The sequence below is a fragment of the Podarcis gaigeae genome (genome assembly GCF_964106915.1).
Source record: "Podarcis gaigeae genome assembly, chromosome: 1".
NCBI classification, from domain to species: domain Eukaryota; kingdom Metazoa; phylum Chordata; class Lepidosauria; order Squamata; family Lacertidae; genus Podarcis; species Podarcis gaigeae.
Genome location: NC_139678.1, coordinates 45341130 through 45357755, shown reverse-complemented (window position 1 = coordinate 45357755; position 16626 = coordinate 45341130).

Here is a 16626-nt window from a genome sequence, read left to right as displayed (position 1 = left end):
GAATACTGGTTAGTTCAGGGATGGGGAACCAGTGGCCTTTCAGATGTTGTCACACTCCACTTCTCATCAGCCCTGTTAGCATGGCCAATGGCCGGCGTGGTTGCTGTTGTAGACTCCAATAGCACTGGGGGGGGGGGGTTGATTTGCGGCCGACCCAGTAGGGTAGAAACATATTCCTTTGGGCTCATATGGGCTTCCCAAATGAGATAAGGGGGTTAAAACCAGAAACATAAATCCCATTGGTTTTAACTCCTCACATAAATATTGAAATTACTTAGCTTTCAATGTGATTTGGGAAGTTTCTTCTGAATTGTGCTGAGTCCATGGTTTTGAAACTGATTGAAAGGTGGCAATGTTCTTTTATTTTTCTCCTCTATTCAATGTTTTGAAAAAGCACATAATCCAGGGGTAGGCAACCTAAGGCCCGTGGGCCGGATGCAGCCCAATCGCCTTCTCAATCCAGCCCACGGATGGTCCAGGAATCAGTGTGTTTTTACATGAGTAGAATGTGTGCTTTTATTTAAAATGCATCTCTGGGTTATTTATGGGGCATAGGAATTCGTTCTTTTCCCCCCTCCAAAATATAGTCCGGCCCACCACATGGTCTGAGGGACAATGGACCAGCCCATGGCTGAAAAAGGTTGCTGACCCCTGACATAATCTCTACAAAAATCCATGGAGCTCTCAGACAAGGAATGTACAGATTAAGGAATTAACACTTTATTGTCAAAAGTACACTTACAAGTTAGGGAAAGGTATGTCCAACAGTCCTACGTCCTTCAGCTACTTCTAAGTGTGCACCCAATTAGGCAGTTACAGCCACAGGGAGGCTCCGTCCCTGACCTCAGTTTACAGTATGTATCTTCCCCCACCTGAGCCTGCGCACAAGCAGGCAAAGACTCCGCCTCCAATAACCTGCTTCTGTTCCTTGTGCTTCAATCCTCTTCTCGACCTGGGAGACAGTGAGACAGGAGAGAATGGGGCAGGAGGAGGAGGAGGCATGGAAGCCTTGACTCTATACCAGCTTGACCTATCTCTCCCACCTGCACCTGTTCTTCCCTCTCCAATCCTGCAGCTTCTCCTGCCTCTAACTCTCACCTCCCAGTTGTAACAGGCTCCCCCAGATTACTGATCCCTTCTTCCAAGTCAGTCTTCAACTTCCCTTCTCCTGGTGCCCACTCATCAGTATCCAGCCACCCCTCCTCAGTGTCCAGCCAATCTCTGACACAAAACTAGAATTTCAGAACATGCACCAGATGGAAAAAGGGACGCAGCTGCAGGAGCCCAATTCTCTCATATTGACCTCCCTCAACTATTTCATATTGCTGAAGACTCTTCTTCAGGCATAGGATACTCTGTTTACTTTTCAGCAAGGCTTTGCCTTGACTGTATTTTAAAGGTAAATTAAGTCATATTTTTTGTGGAAGATGTAATAGAAAACATAATTGCTAACTGTTAAAACATGTATCAGCAGCCAGTTGTACTTTAAAATGAAAAGCTGTATACCGGTATATAGGCTATGAGGCCCTATAAGAAATATGCTATTTCAAATTGCTTAATTCCATATCTCTAACAACTCGCAATGGATTGCAATATGAGACATGATTTTGTTTCCCATGACATTAATGTACTGCCTTTGAAAACAAGTTAACCTGCTTCAACTTTTTAATGTTATTTTTTGTAAATATCCACTGCAATGTTACGAATATAAGAAGAGGCTGGATCACACCAAAGGCCTATCTAGTCCACATGCTGTTTTCACAGTGACTGACCAGATGCCTAAGGGAAGCCTGAAAGCATGACCTGAGCACAATAGCACTTTCCCCACTGGTTTACCCAGCTGCTAGGACACAGGCTACTCTCAATTTGTGTATGTACCATGCATGCACGACCGTGGGCCATGTTCGCCACTGGAAGAGGGTGGAATGGGTTTATGCATGCTCTGCGTGATGATCTGGAATGTAATCCCTACGTAAATAGGATGTTGCCTGTACTGCCTTTGTTAGTGGAGGCAGAACATAGACACCATGGCTAGTAGCAATTGATAGACCATTAATTTGTCTAATTCTCCTTTAAAACAATCCCAATTGGTGGTCCTCACTACTACATCCAGTGGAAGCAAGTTCCATAGTTTAACTCTGTACTGCGTGAAGAAGTTCTTCCTTTTGTTTGTTCTGAATCTTCCAACACTCAGCCCATAGTGTTATGAGAGAAGAGGAAAACCTATCCCACTTCACTTTCTTTACAGCATACAAAACCTTATATACCTCTATCATATTCCCTGCTAGTAGCCTTTTTACTAAACCACTTGATAATTTGGGTTGCCCTTTTCCCGCCCTCTTCCAGTATCCTTTTTAAAATAAGGCAACTAAAACTATACACAGATTCCGAGTGTTTTCACACCATTGATTTTTTGTAATGGCATTATCTTGGTGGCGTTATCTTCAGTTCCTTTCCTAATGGCCCCTCACATGGAATTCTGATTAAAGCTCTGCTTGATTTAAGCAACGTATTGGTTTCTTACTCAAGACACTGTAAAATAAGAAAAAGTAAGTCTGACAATGGCAGTTTTATTTTGAACCCTTTCCCCAATGATCCCAAACGTGGAATTTGCTTTCTTCGCAGTTGCTGCACACTGTTGTAATTAACAATAGTTCACCCTGGGTAGGAACTGTATGAGCAGGCTAATCAAGGGTAGGGTGCAATAACATGCAGCACAACAACATCCCACCAAGCAGAGCAAGATAGATTTCATAGGCATAAAATTGAAAGGGCTGATGTGTGAACAAAGGCACAAAAATGTGCACGCAGAGGAAACAGTGAGCTGCATATGCGCAAACAATGGCAAAAGCTTATATGGCAAAAGATGTGATGGGAAGAGTGCTTTTTTAGGGGCTCATACAAAACTGACAACAAAATAGATTGCTGTTATCCTTCGAGGAGTAGGGCGTGGGAGATAAGAATTCACGAGCACAAGATAATAATTTACCTTATACAGAGAAATGTGCAGGTTTTGTTGCTGTTGTTGATCGCAGAATTAAATATTTTGCAGTTGCTATAAAAAATTATATGAACTCCAAGGTTGTATTTTATCTTTCATATACAGTACTTCTGATTTATATTTCACCATCTTTTTTAAAAATAGCAAACAATTTATTAACTGTGTGTACATATATTTATATATATATGCGTCATTTAAAAACGAGTGCTCTTTATAGGCACACTAGGAATGGCATTTTTTGAGCAATCAAGCTGCAATTGTGTAACAATGCTCTCTAGTTGAAGAAATTGATTCATGTCATTTGGAATAACTATTCACAGCATTGGGTGCTTATGGAAACTCATGGCCTCCAGCGTTTGTCCTTGAGAGCTCTTCCCTGTCTTCCGTCTGCTTTATGTAATTTAGTTATCATTATTAATCCATTTGCAAAAGCTATTTTCGAAGTATGGGTGAACTGGGCACAAAAGCTAGCCCCTCTAATTTCCCCTTTAATCCCAGCTTCAAAATCATTTGTTTTTCTTTGACAAGGAAAAATGTCATCAATTTGCAACATGGGAAAATAGAGGTCTACATGCAATTATGGACTTATTAGATAAAGGTCAGCTTCTCTCAGGGGAGCAACATTTTTCTAAATGTAATAATGCACATATAAAATGGTTCTACCAGATATTTCAGGTGCACCACCTAACTACTAATTCTATCATACAAGCTACTCACATTCTTACACAATTGGATTATCTTATTTATTCCAATTTAGACTGAACAGGAGCCTTTGTCCCAGGCCAAAAAGTATGGAGTACAATTATTCTAGGCAAGGTAAGTGCAATTGTACACTATGATCCACTGGGAAAGTATGATATGTCTACCTTTATCAGTAACCAGGAACATTTTACTTTTTATTGCAACATCAGATGTAAACCAAGTAACACCGATACCCAATTGCCAAATTTATGGTAAATTAATTTATGCATTGTAAAATACTTTATCCATGTTTGTATTAATTGTGAATTAATTATATCCACTGGAAATGATTATTTATAAAATTGTTCTTAAGGAAAATACTACGATTTGTTGAGTTCATTTTGATTTGTTGCCTTGTCAGTTGAAAATCGCTTCAGAATTGCATATATAACATAAGGTACTTTTTGATTTTCCTATTTTTATTTTCTGTTATTATTTGTGTGCTGTTATATGTAATCAAAGAAAAATTAGGTATGGGCTCAAGTATTGATTCTTTGGGTCTTTCAGGAAGACCAATGAGGTATAAATATAATAAACAAACTAAAAATATATTTATTAAATGGTCTTTGAGAGAAACAGAGGGTGTATGTACAACTTGGTAGATCGTGAGACTCTTCATCTCAGAGTCATGGGTTCCAACCCCACTTTGGGCACGGCAGGGGGTTGGACTAGATGATCTAGTCCAACTACTAGACTTTTAGAAGACATCTGAAGGCAGCCCTGTTTAGAGAAGCTTTTAATGTTTGGTGCATTACTGTATTTTAATATTTTGTTGGAAGCCGCCCAGAGTGGCTGGGGAAGCCCAGCCAGATGGGCGTGGTATAAATAAATTATTATTATTATTATTATTATTATTATTATTATTATTATTATTAATGATCCTTGTGATTTCTTCCAACTCTGCACGTCTATGTCTCTGACTTGGGAGGCAGACATCTGATCAGTAGCTTGCTTCTGTTCCAAAAGCCCATTCAACAGGCCCATATTAAGGGGAGTAAAAATGGGGTAGTGCCCCAGGCGGCAGGATAGGAGGGCAGCTTGGTTTGTTCTCTGCTAGGAGAAGGGAAGGAGGGAAGCAGATAGGTAAGGAATGCATAGGAGGAGGGGTGAAGCTGGCCAGGGGCGGCAGCAGCAGAAAGAACAGCCAGCAAAGTAACACCGAGCAGAGGAACTAGTTGGAAAATCCTGCACTCTTAACCATGTCTTCTTAGAAGCACTGGCGGAGAAAGGGGGGTGCAGGGGTGTGACTCGCCCCGGGTGTCATCCCTGGGGTGGGGGTGATATTGCCGCCCCACCTCCCTGGGACACAGCTAGCTTCGCATCTGCTTAAAAGCATGCCTTATTAAATTAAGTGGGGCTTACTCCCAGGTAAATGGAGTTAGGCACACTGCCTCCTCTATTCAGTGGCGTAGCGTGGGGGGTGCAGGGGGGGCCGGCCGCACCGGGCGCAACATCTGGGGGTTAGGGTTAGGGGGCGCAAATCCACGGGTTAGGGGGCGCAAATTACTTGCCTTGCCCCGGGTGCTGACAACCCACGCTACGCCACTGCCTCTATTTGTGCTAGGGAAAGGAGTTGTAATACAATGCATTGTCCTGCCCATGTGCAGTGTGTTTAACTTTGATGCAAGGTATTATATGTCGAAGTATGCTGTTTACCCGCTTGCGTGCATGCACATATTTGACTGTTTCTCAACCAGGTACATGCCTGTAGGAGACATATTTTGCTGCTAGCCTGGTGACTTGAGAGATTTCCAGGAGTCCTAAATATTTAGAAACAGTCAGGTGTATTCCAGTGCTGGTGCTCACTTTATATACAGCTCATCTTTATATACAGACTGAAATCTACAAGGGACTTGTTTACAAAGATTCAAAATGTTATTTCACAGAATTAAAAATTGTGCCCCCCCCCCACTACATTGTAATCAATCACAGACACTATTGGATATGTTTCTTTTTTCTTTTTTAGAGATAAGTCAGTTGTAAAAGTATTGCATTTAGTATCCCTCAAAACTGAACTTCAAATGTGAAAGGATCAGATTCTTAAGTTTTATCTCTAAAACCAGGGACAAATGAGGCTGGAGATCTTATGTGGACTTTAAAAAGAAGTTAATATCACTTGAAGGAGACCTGAATCAGATCAAGACTGGAGACCTATGGGTGGAGGAGAAGATCCTTTGTCATTTTCCTATTAAAGCCACCTCATTATCTGATAAACCACAGATAATTAATGATAACCAAGCAGGTGAGGAGGGGGGGAGTTAGCCCTTTACTTCTCTGCTGCCACCCTGGAGGTGTGGTTGCACTGGGAATTTATCATTGGTGCCAATTGTGGGATTTCTTCCCAAACTCAATGCAAGTTTCAGAAGGGGTAAGCACCCTAGCTCAGTGGGAGAACAACTGGTTTGTATCTCCAAGTTCTCCTCCCAGTTTGTATTGGCAATACTGAGCTAAATGACAATGTGTTAATTATTTGCCAAACTTTATCCAGCTTTTCTTCAAAGAAAGCTTGGGTTAGGCTTCCCTGGAAGTCTCCCATCTAAGTATTAGATGCAGATTTGCTTAACTTGATTAAAAGAGTGAGAGGAAATCCACCCTGAGCATTACTGTACTTAAAAACCTGTTACGGTGCAACCAAGCCATAAACATTGTAAAAGGCTTCCTGCAGGAATATTTCAGGACCTGTGGCTTCCTACAGGAGTTCTCAGTTAGGGAGAGGTGGAGAGCAGTGCAGACTTTTGCCCCAGAGGGCAAAATCTGTAGATCCGGCACTGCCATTCAAACTGTTTTGGCCAAACTGTAAACAGGCACTGCTGAAATGCTTCCATTGCTGGGGTTTTTCCACAGACTTGTCATATACATAAATTAATATCAGCACAGTAATAGAGGGGCTGTGATGTCATAGGTACCTGTAATGGTTGCATAGTTTCTTTACATTTCCTTTTTAAAAAATGGATTTTAACGAATATTATCTATCAGTCTGGAACGATGATTGTGTTTGTCAAGTAGAGATTGCAGAGGAAAGCCTTGCTGTTCATTGTAAAGGCCTTTGGCTATACATAGGTAAAGTGATTGACGAAGATGAAGATTAAATACTTTTTATTTTGACAACTGGAGTTATCCAAATAATGGACACTTTCTATTTATTCTACAATTGCCATTGGGTACTGTCCATCACAATCCTAACCATATCTACTCAGAAGTAAGTCCTATTGAGTATTCCTCACATCATTGCCTCCTACCCATGAGAGTGAAGCTCCTCTCACTGTAGAAAATGGACTAAATAATGAGGAGCTGCAGAAGGACACCTTAAGTGTTTGAAAGCAGAAACAAGCAACGGGCTGCTAAAGATGTGGCTGTCTTGATGTAAAACAAATAGGTACTCAAGACAGCAGCAATGATTTTGTGTAAGTGGGCAAACATTTCACTTATGTTTTGACTAATGGCAGATACTGTATTATGTAATCGTTCGGATGGGAATCATTTAAGGGGACAGTTTTGTACAGCAAGAAAAACATTTATTGGTGCTAGAGTTATTGATGGTTCATCATTCCAGAGAAAGAGAAATACCTTTGTAAATAGCTGACCATTCATCACCTTGCCAGTTCATAAGGTTTTGCAGCTAGCTTGTACATCTATTTTATCTTCCAGGAAGAGCTGTGGGCTAAATAGAGAACTCTTGGTTGCAGCAACAAGGCTTCACAGGGAGATTTCAATCATGACGCCTTTACCAGTGCTTGTATATATGTAAGCAAAACAAAGACTACAAAGCCACTGTAAGCTCTCAACGTAAGTTCATTCAAAGAAATTAAACACTGTAGTGCTCTTCCTAGACTTCTTGCCACTCAGGGAAGTGGCAGGTTCATAACAATTTGGTGAAGTGGCATGGTAACATGGTAATTTGGCGGGAGTTATGGACCACCTGCTTGTAATTCTGAACTTTGCTTTGTAATTTCTGGTGCATAGAGGCTGTGTCTGTACATCAAACCAAACCATCATTTAGAGTAGTGTGCATGAACTAAAATGAACCTGAGTGAGCTGCGACCCACAATCCACACATCCTCCTGCACAAGTGGGAGGATGCCTCAGTAGTGTTTACTGTCATTTCCTCCGAATTTTGGCATGCCATGACAAAGGGACAAGGGATTGAAGTACAGTGGTACCTCTGGTTACGTACTTAATTTGTTCTGGAGGTCCGTTCTTAACCTGAAACTGTTCTTAACCTGAAGCACCACTTTAGCTAATGGGGCCTCCTGCTGCCGCCGCGCCGCCAGAGCAGGATTTCTGTTCTTATCCTGAAGCAAAGTTCTTAACCCAAGGTACTATTTCTGGGTTAGCGGAGTCTGTAACCTGAAGCGTATGTAACCTGAAGCGTATGTAACCCGAGGTACCACTGTATATTTAAAAAATCCTGGTTAGTTTCAGCCGGCCTATTGAATTGAAGTTGGGTTCTTTGGAAACTGACTAGAGTTAGTTATAACCCATTTTCCCTGGTGTGATCAACACAACAAGCCAAAATTTGGGGGAGATGAAAACAAATGCTGCTGAGGTCCTCCTCCCTGCAGGAAGAGGAGAGGGGAGAGCTTGTGCATGTCATGCCTAAACCACCAATAGGGCCATGGGTGTAGCCAGGATTTTTGTTAGGGGGCGGGCCTTTTGTTAGCGGGGCAAAACCTCAGTTAGCTATGTATTTTTATTGATTTGGGAGGGGGTAGCTGCCCCTCCCAGCCCCCTGGCTACTCCCATGAACAGGGCCCTAAAGAAGATGAATTATTTTACCCATAAGGTGTCCTAAGTGTAATGTTCCCATTGGATCTGCAGGTCTTTCAGTCATGTTGACATGTAATATATATTTGAAATATGAAGAGACCACAATAGTTTCTTAAAGATAATTGAGATTATACTTTTGGAAACCACTAAAATTGCCTTATGCCTGAGATATTGCTTAGAAACAATCGACCTACATGGAAGTATTGCCATAAATTAATCTTAAAGTTTGGGATTGTAAATCTGATACGTAAAATTGGGCTTGTAAATCTGATAATAAACAACCGGATCCCACAAATTCAGTATTCAAGGATGGCTCTCTGCAGTGCTATGATTCTGATTCCCCAGGAGGAGCAAAGGTACTCTAAATGGTTTGCAAATTTGTGCTGTATGAGAGTACATAGTTAGATAACATTAAGTTTTGCAAATCCACTTTTGTGAATAGGTCTTCAAATAAATGTATTTCTATTACTAGCCTTTTTATCATTCCAGATAAACTTTATAGATTACAAGTGCATCACAATTAAAGGCTTTTTGAAGACAATCAAAGCACAAACATTAGATTGCCTTTGCAGTCTATTGTTTGTGCTTTGCAGTAAAAACTAAACAAAAACAACATTGCAGTGTCCTATATTGTCAGCATATAATGCTATCCTTTAAGTCTGTAATCCTATACACACCTGGGAAGTTCCCTTGAATAAATGTGGCTTACTTCCAAGTAGACATGCAAAGGATTATGCTGCACGTATTAGGTTCTACCTGGAAAATAGAAATAATTGAGCTTTTATTTCTATTGACCTTTGGAGGCAGCACTTGTCTGTTTAAATTGCTAGGGAGTATTAGCAACCACATATTTTTTATTACCCCTATGTTCAATAATCACAAATCCCTTTCCTTTCTCTCTCTCTCTGGAATAGCTATATTCTGTTAATGAAGAAAAACTGAGAAATACATTTTTTCTTTTTTAAAAAAGCAAAGCTGGCGTACAACCAATATGGACCTTCTACTTTTTTTCATTGTTTATACTTTTCCTCATCCAGACTGCAATTCTATATGCACTTATCATGGAAGGAGCTTCATTGAAATGCATAGGAACTGTCCTGTTGTTAAACATGCACTTCGAAAACAGTATCTAATGCAACATGTTGCAGCATTATCGTACTTCTCCTGTTCCTATATTAAATCACACTCCAGGCAGTTTCTTTTAGACAAGAGCTACATCGGACACAAATTTACCAGCAAAACGGAAAGTAAAAAGGCTGCTTCAAAATACAGTATAGCAATGAGGCACAGATTAGATTTAGTAAGGGTAGAGAGAAAAGGCTTTTTTCACATATATGTGCTTCTTTAAAACGAACAGTTGATGGGAATAAAGCCACTAACCTGTTTTAGTGCTCTGAGCATCTTCTCAGAGTGGGCTCTTGGTGCAGTGTGGCCAGTTTTGGAGGGGAGGCTGAATCCCCCAGCCTCAGGACGCTTTGGCTCCTGTCACGTCAGTGCTGCACTTGAGAGGACAAACAGAGAAAATGGTTTCTCTGTGCCAGCCCTTGCTAATCCCCGCTGCATCCCTAATCATGCCTAAGAGATTTATTGTAGGAGACTTATGTCTTCATGTTAAACCCTGCAAAACATGCCACTTAACCAAATGTAATTTGAAACCCCTGTGACTGCTCTCAGGGCACCCACTTTCACCCGTTTCCCCACCACCACCACCACCAGTCTTCACAGATTCATTGGCTGCCCTTAGATTTCTGTATTAAAGCCCTCATAAGAAAAAATTGTTTTAGGTTAGGTTGTGTTCACTCTCCCATTTACTGTACATTCACTGTGCTGCATTCAGTGCTGCGTTTTTCATCCATGTTACATGACATTATCCAAAAAATTGTATGTTTCCTGTGCTTTGTTATAAGATACTGCCTTTGATATGAAGTGAACACCTTTGCATAGGGTAAGGAGAAATGCCTGCCCTGTCCTCTCACTTGATCTTTTCCCCCCCAAAGGGAATAATTTTTGGGCAAAACTATCACATGTGTACTGTATTAGGGAGCCAGTCCAGTTTTTACGGCTTGTGCTCTTGGTAGCCTTTGCTTGCCTCCAATAAAATAACAAAACCTGGGCATAAATAAGGATAGTGAAGTAGAGAGACTGGAGACAAAGCTGGGGCTCAAAACAACACAAAGTGTTTTCTTTCAGAAGCATGAATTTGCTGTATTTGTAGACTGGCAGGGGGGTATCAGCTTGCTTCTCCATTTGGGTTGCCTAATCTAATGGCGGACGTTTTGCAGGAAACTGCTGTAATAGAAGTGGAGCCTGCAAGTTACACCAAAAGGAATCTAGACAGATTGCTGTTCAGAATGGGACAATTCCTTCTTTTGGAAAACCATTCAGAAACCTTAACTCAGTATTTCCCCCCCCCCTATTTTTTTTTGTCCTAAAAAAGAAAAAAGAAAAAAATATATATGAAAAAAGGGAATGTGTACCAAAGGTATAAATATGGATGATTGTCAGAGACGCTGAAGGAAGTCCAAAAGAGTCATAATTTGTTGTATTCGGGATAAAATGTATAACTGGATGAAAATTAATAAAATTTATTATATAAAAAAAAGAAACCTTAACTCAGTATAGCACTTAAAACATGTGTCTACCAAAATACCCAGCTCAGGAATCAGGGCTAGGAAGGGCTTCAAATGCCTTAAGGCAAATAATGAATAATGCATGTGCTCCTGTTTTGTTGACCCCTGTCCTTGTTAGCAGTGAAAGACACAAAACAATAGATGGCAGTATTGGCATGAATATCCACTTGTGTGTTTTAATTTAAAAATTCTTCTCCAGCCAGTGTCCAAATTATCTCTGCTGGTAGCCCTGCCATTTGTCTCTACAATGGTACCTTGGGTTAAGAACTTTGCTTCAGGATGAGAACAGAAATCGTGCAGTGGCGGCGTGACGGCAGCAGGAGGCCCCATTAGCTAAAGTGGTGCTTCAGGTTAAGAACAGTTTCAGGTTAAGAACAGACCTCCAGAACGAATCGCCGTATTTTTCGCTCCATAAGACGCACTTTTTTCTTCCTAAAAAGTGAGGGGAAATGTCTGTGCGTCTTATGGAGCGAATGTGTGGTCCCTGGAGCCGAATTGCCCAGGGGCAAAAAGCAGATCATGCTTTTTTAAAAAAGAAGAAGAGGGAAGTGGGTGTGGAAACAAAGCCGCTAATCAGCAAGCGATCGGGGAGGGAGATAAGGGATGCTAGCAATAAAGGTGGCTGCCTGGGAGGGGAGAGGTAAAGACAGCAAACTTGCAAAGGGGGGAAACAGGAAGACTAAAACAATGAGGAGAGAAATTAGAAGAAAAGGAGGAGCAAAAAACTGCTCCAGCTAAGGAAAAGACACTAAGGCAAACAAGAGGGAAGGGAGTGTTGAAAGGAAGCAGCTGATCGGTGGCATCGGGAGAGTTAAGGGATGCTAGCGGAGGCTGCCTGGGAGGGGGGAGGTAAAAGCCCATGGATCCTCAGGATTTTTACATTGGGCCACCCCAAATTCACCATCAGATCACTTAGCATGTCCATGGCTACAGCCTGCACCCCAAAAATCATACATCCACTGTTTCATTCAGAATACTTTTTCTTGTTTTCCTCCTCTAAAAACTAGGTGTGTCTAATGGTCAGGTGTGTCTTATAGAGCGAAAAGTACGGTAAGTTCTTAACCCGAGGTACCACTGTACGCTCCTCCATTCTCCTTCTTCATCCTCTTTTTGGCTATGTACAAGAATGAATTTAAACGCAGGAAGGTTGTCCCCCAACACAGCGGCATTTCAAGTAACATTTGCATTTGCTGTACACACCAGAAAGGGTAGGGGAGTCTTTGCCCAATGAACATTACTGATGGGTCAGGGCAAAGGTCCATATCTAGTCCCACATCCTGTTCTCATAGTGGCAACCAGAGGATCTAACGGGGAGCCTGCAAGCAGGACCCAAATGTAACTGTACTCTGTCCACTTGGGATTCCCAGCACCTGGTATACAGAAGTGTATTGCCTCAAACATAGCCTTTATGGCTAGTAGCAACTGAAAGCTTTATTTCTTTAATAAAAGACAGCAATTTTTAATAATATTAATAAAAAATTAATAAAACAGCAAATTAATATATAAATTGTACAAATATGAGCCAAATTCTGACAGGTTCTTAAAAGACTACAGTTGTGTGTGTGTGGAGCTTACTCCCAAGTAAATGGGATAAGGATTTCAGCCTAAACTAGGAAAATAAATAATGTGCAATGCAAGGCTTGCAATGCAAATATTATCGTAAAGCAGGGTTTCCCAAACTTGGGTTTCCAGCTGTTTTGGGACTGAAATTTCATCCCTTCCCCCATTCTTTCACGGGGCAAGTTGGAGAGATTCTGCAGTCAGATAAATTGATGCTGGCTATGACAACCAGAACTTGCTGCTTTCTTGTAGGACGAGCGACTGCAATTTGATACTCTTAACTGGGAGAACATTTAGTCCTTGCTGTGATTCCTGCATCGAAGGAGTTGGGCTGGATGATGCTTGGGGTCCCTTAAAACTCTACAATGTTATGATTCTAAGTAACATCTGAATAGGCTCTGGGCACCTGCATGGATTTTTCTTTGTCTATGGTGGTTTATCCTTATAAACAACAACACATACCTGCATTTATGCATTTTTATAACTGTTGTACATACATTATATACTGTCCATCACACAATGCTTTTCTTCTAAAAAAATGTTTAGGGGTGCTCTCATTTTCCTACTCATCTTGAAATACTGCGTCTCAATGAGGCCAAACTTAGATTCACAAAATGTTTAGGGGTATGCGTACCCCCGTGTCCCCCCAGAAAAAAAGCACTGCCATCACATATCCATTTCCTAAGAACTTCCCAGTCCACCTCTCCATTTCATTCTATCAGCTGCATATCCTGATCTTCTACCCATTTTTATCTCAAATCTTCCTTTGTTTTATATTATTTCCTGCTCACATGTTTACTTCCACTTGCAGGTTGAATTGAAAATTATACTCTCTAAGATATTCTCCAAAACACTTCCACTCTTCTCTTAACTTTGTCTCATCTTATCCAGTAAGCCTTTTACTTCCGTTTGCTCCAATTTGGTGGTAAAACACAAGTTTTCCCAGGACAAAAAATACCATTACTTGGACACAGAGCTTTAAAGCCCAGACCTGCGCCTAGAAATATGGCACAAAAGGAAGTCTGGATGAGCCCTAGGACACACACATGAGAATAAATATGGTAAAATAAATGTCCTAAATTATTTACAGTATAAACTGAACTGAAAGCTATATTGTCCTTCTCTTCCACTATATTCTATTTCTTACTGCATTTTAAAAATGTATTTGTTCATATCTTCCAGGCAATCTTTCAAACGAACAATTTTGTCATTTAATGGAAGAGACTTGAAGGCTTAGCATAATTAATGGGCCACTTTCTTTGTTCCTCCCTGTGCTGTTCCCATCTGCAGCACTTATTTTCCTTCCTCTTTCAGTCTGGAGACACATGAGTCCTGTAGCACAGCATTAATACTCGACAAGGTCTGTTTTATTGGTTTACATGCCCTCTTTGGCCGCTTGAGACATTTATTAGTCTTTAGCTAATGTATATGGGACTTTCTGTCTTTTGAACATTAATTAAGAAAGCATTCCCAACTGGACATTGATGTTATTATGAAGCAGGCTATGCTATGCTGTGTTTAAGAATATGTTGCACAACTGCATGGTTAGAGTCCCTTAAGACAGACAAAAGCTTTTTAACATTTATAAAGCATTTGACTCTGTGGCTTTCTGACTTTTTGTAAAGCAAACACTACTCTGAGTAGGTATACTGATATTTTGAATGCTTGTTCCATCTTACAAATAGTCAGCTGATGATCTCATGGCCAAGCCAAGTTAGATTCAATTATGCTAAGAATTTAGCACACTTATAAAGTTGTTATCTATGTTGTCCTAGGGTTCTGTCTTAAATTTGAACCAAGCTGAGAGAATTTGTTTCCTCACTTCAATTTTTTTTAAAAAACAATTTATTACTGTATTGCTGCAGATTCTGATATTAGTGACATAAATGTACACTACAGCCAAACTTTTCCAGATGACACAAGAAAGGGGTTTGTCCTTTTACCTTGCCATGCTGAATAACGCCTGCAATAAGCTATGCTTTGATGTAATGGGTTAGGTGTCTCATATCTGTAGAATTCCACTCTTGTTTCAGTAGGTCTTATTAAAGGCTAAAGCCTATGATTAGTAAGGAGATTTATCCTACACTATATTGTGACATAAGGCAAGACACCTTTTCCCTTTCACTTGCTCTACACTTCTGCGGTTACTGTTCCCCTTCCCACAACCACTTTCTCAACTCCCATAGTCCATCAAGAAAAATCCCTTTGGAATCTCCTTGATACCTCTGTTCACATGTATCTGTACCTTTCTTACAGAGGTGGCACTCATGACCATTTATCTTATTTCTTAATATAGCCTTCTACAACTTGGTGTCCTCCAGATGTTGCTAAACTACAACTCTCCTCATCCCTGCCCATTGGCAACATGGGCTAGTGTTGATGGAATTTGGAGTCCAATGACATGGGGGTGGGCAGGCACCAAGCTGTGGGGTCAGACTGCCTTAATATACAGTTCCCATGCTCATATAGGCCCAACTCTAAGTGAGATGTTAACTTTTTGACACTTAATATGGTGTAAACCACCCTGAAGGGCAGTATAGAAATTTAATAAATAATAATGCCCACCCCTCCCTAATCACAACAGAATGAAGGCATTCAGGGGGCAGGGGAGAAGGCAGCGTACAGTTCAATCAATATTTTGTTTCAGCTTATTTATTTAAACTATTTCTTAATCATCCTTCATCAAAAGATTCCAGGGTATTGTACATAATCCACACAACATATAAAATATAATTTAAAACCAACACATAACCATAACAAAATAAATGAAAAACAAAGCTAAAAACATTAATAATAATAATAATAATAATAATAATAATAATAATAATAATAATTTATTTATACCCCTCCCAACTGGCTGGGTTTCCCCATTCACCCTGGGCGGCTTCCAACAAAATATTAAAAATACATTAAAATATCAGTCATTGAAAACTTCCCTAAACAGAGCTGGCACAACTGGTACCTTAAGTGGTTTACCATGCATGATATAAGAATATCTAGTGATCTTGTCAAGTACTTATCAATCAAGGCACTAAATCCAGGGGTCAGTGTATAATGAGAATAGTGCTATCCTGGACTATAAGAGTCTCTCCTACCCCCTCAAAAATTATTAAGGGCAGAGGTCTATACTCTTGATCAGTCTTCACCCACCTAGTGCCGTCCAGATGTTTGGGACTACAGCTCCCATCACCATGGCCCTGTTGGCTCGAAGTTGTGGTCAAACTCTGGAGGGTACCAGGTTGGTAAACATTCATCTAGATCTTTTGACGAGGGGCTATAGGATGAGGGGCTATAGTAGAAACTCTGCTACACCAGCAGAACATAAGCTACACATAAAGCCTCAGATAACACCAGCAGAACATGCTGCTGGCAGAGCTGTTCCATTATTTATTTTAAGTATTTATATACCACTGTTAATCAGGAAAGACCACAAAGTGTTTTATGTCATATACAGCTGCTCTTGGGGGGGGGGTGTATGTGAAATAACCAACACAGCTGGCTAGATTTTAGGACTCTTATTGGATGTAGTTCAAGATTTACTGCCACACTACTGGATTGCATCTCCTTTTTTCACCTTCCCTGACCTTTCCTTAAATATGGTAAAAAAAAACCTATGGTTCTAATATCTTATGACACCAGAAATTTGTGGCATCCATCACTGCACATGTGGCAGGAGGAATCAAGTACACTATATACTGTGTATATACGGACAATGACAATAAATTTATCTAATCTAATCTAATCTAGCATTTTTTTGAATCATGGGATCAAAATTCTTATTGATGCGTTAAATTGTAAAGTTCTGGAATAATTTTGTTGGCTACCAGTTTAAATATGGAAATAAACAAGAGTAACAACAAATTACATTTTGAAATTGTGTTCTGTGTAATGATAATCTATGACTTAAGGCAATCAGTCCTAAGTCTG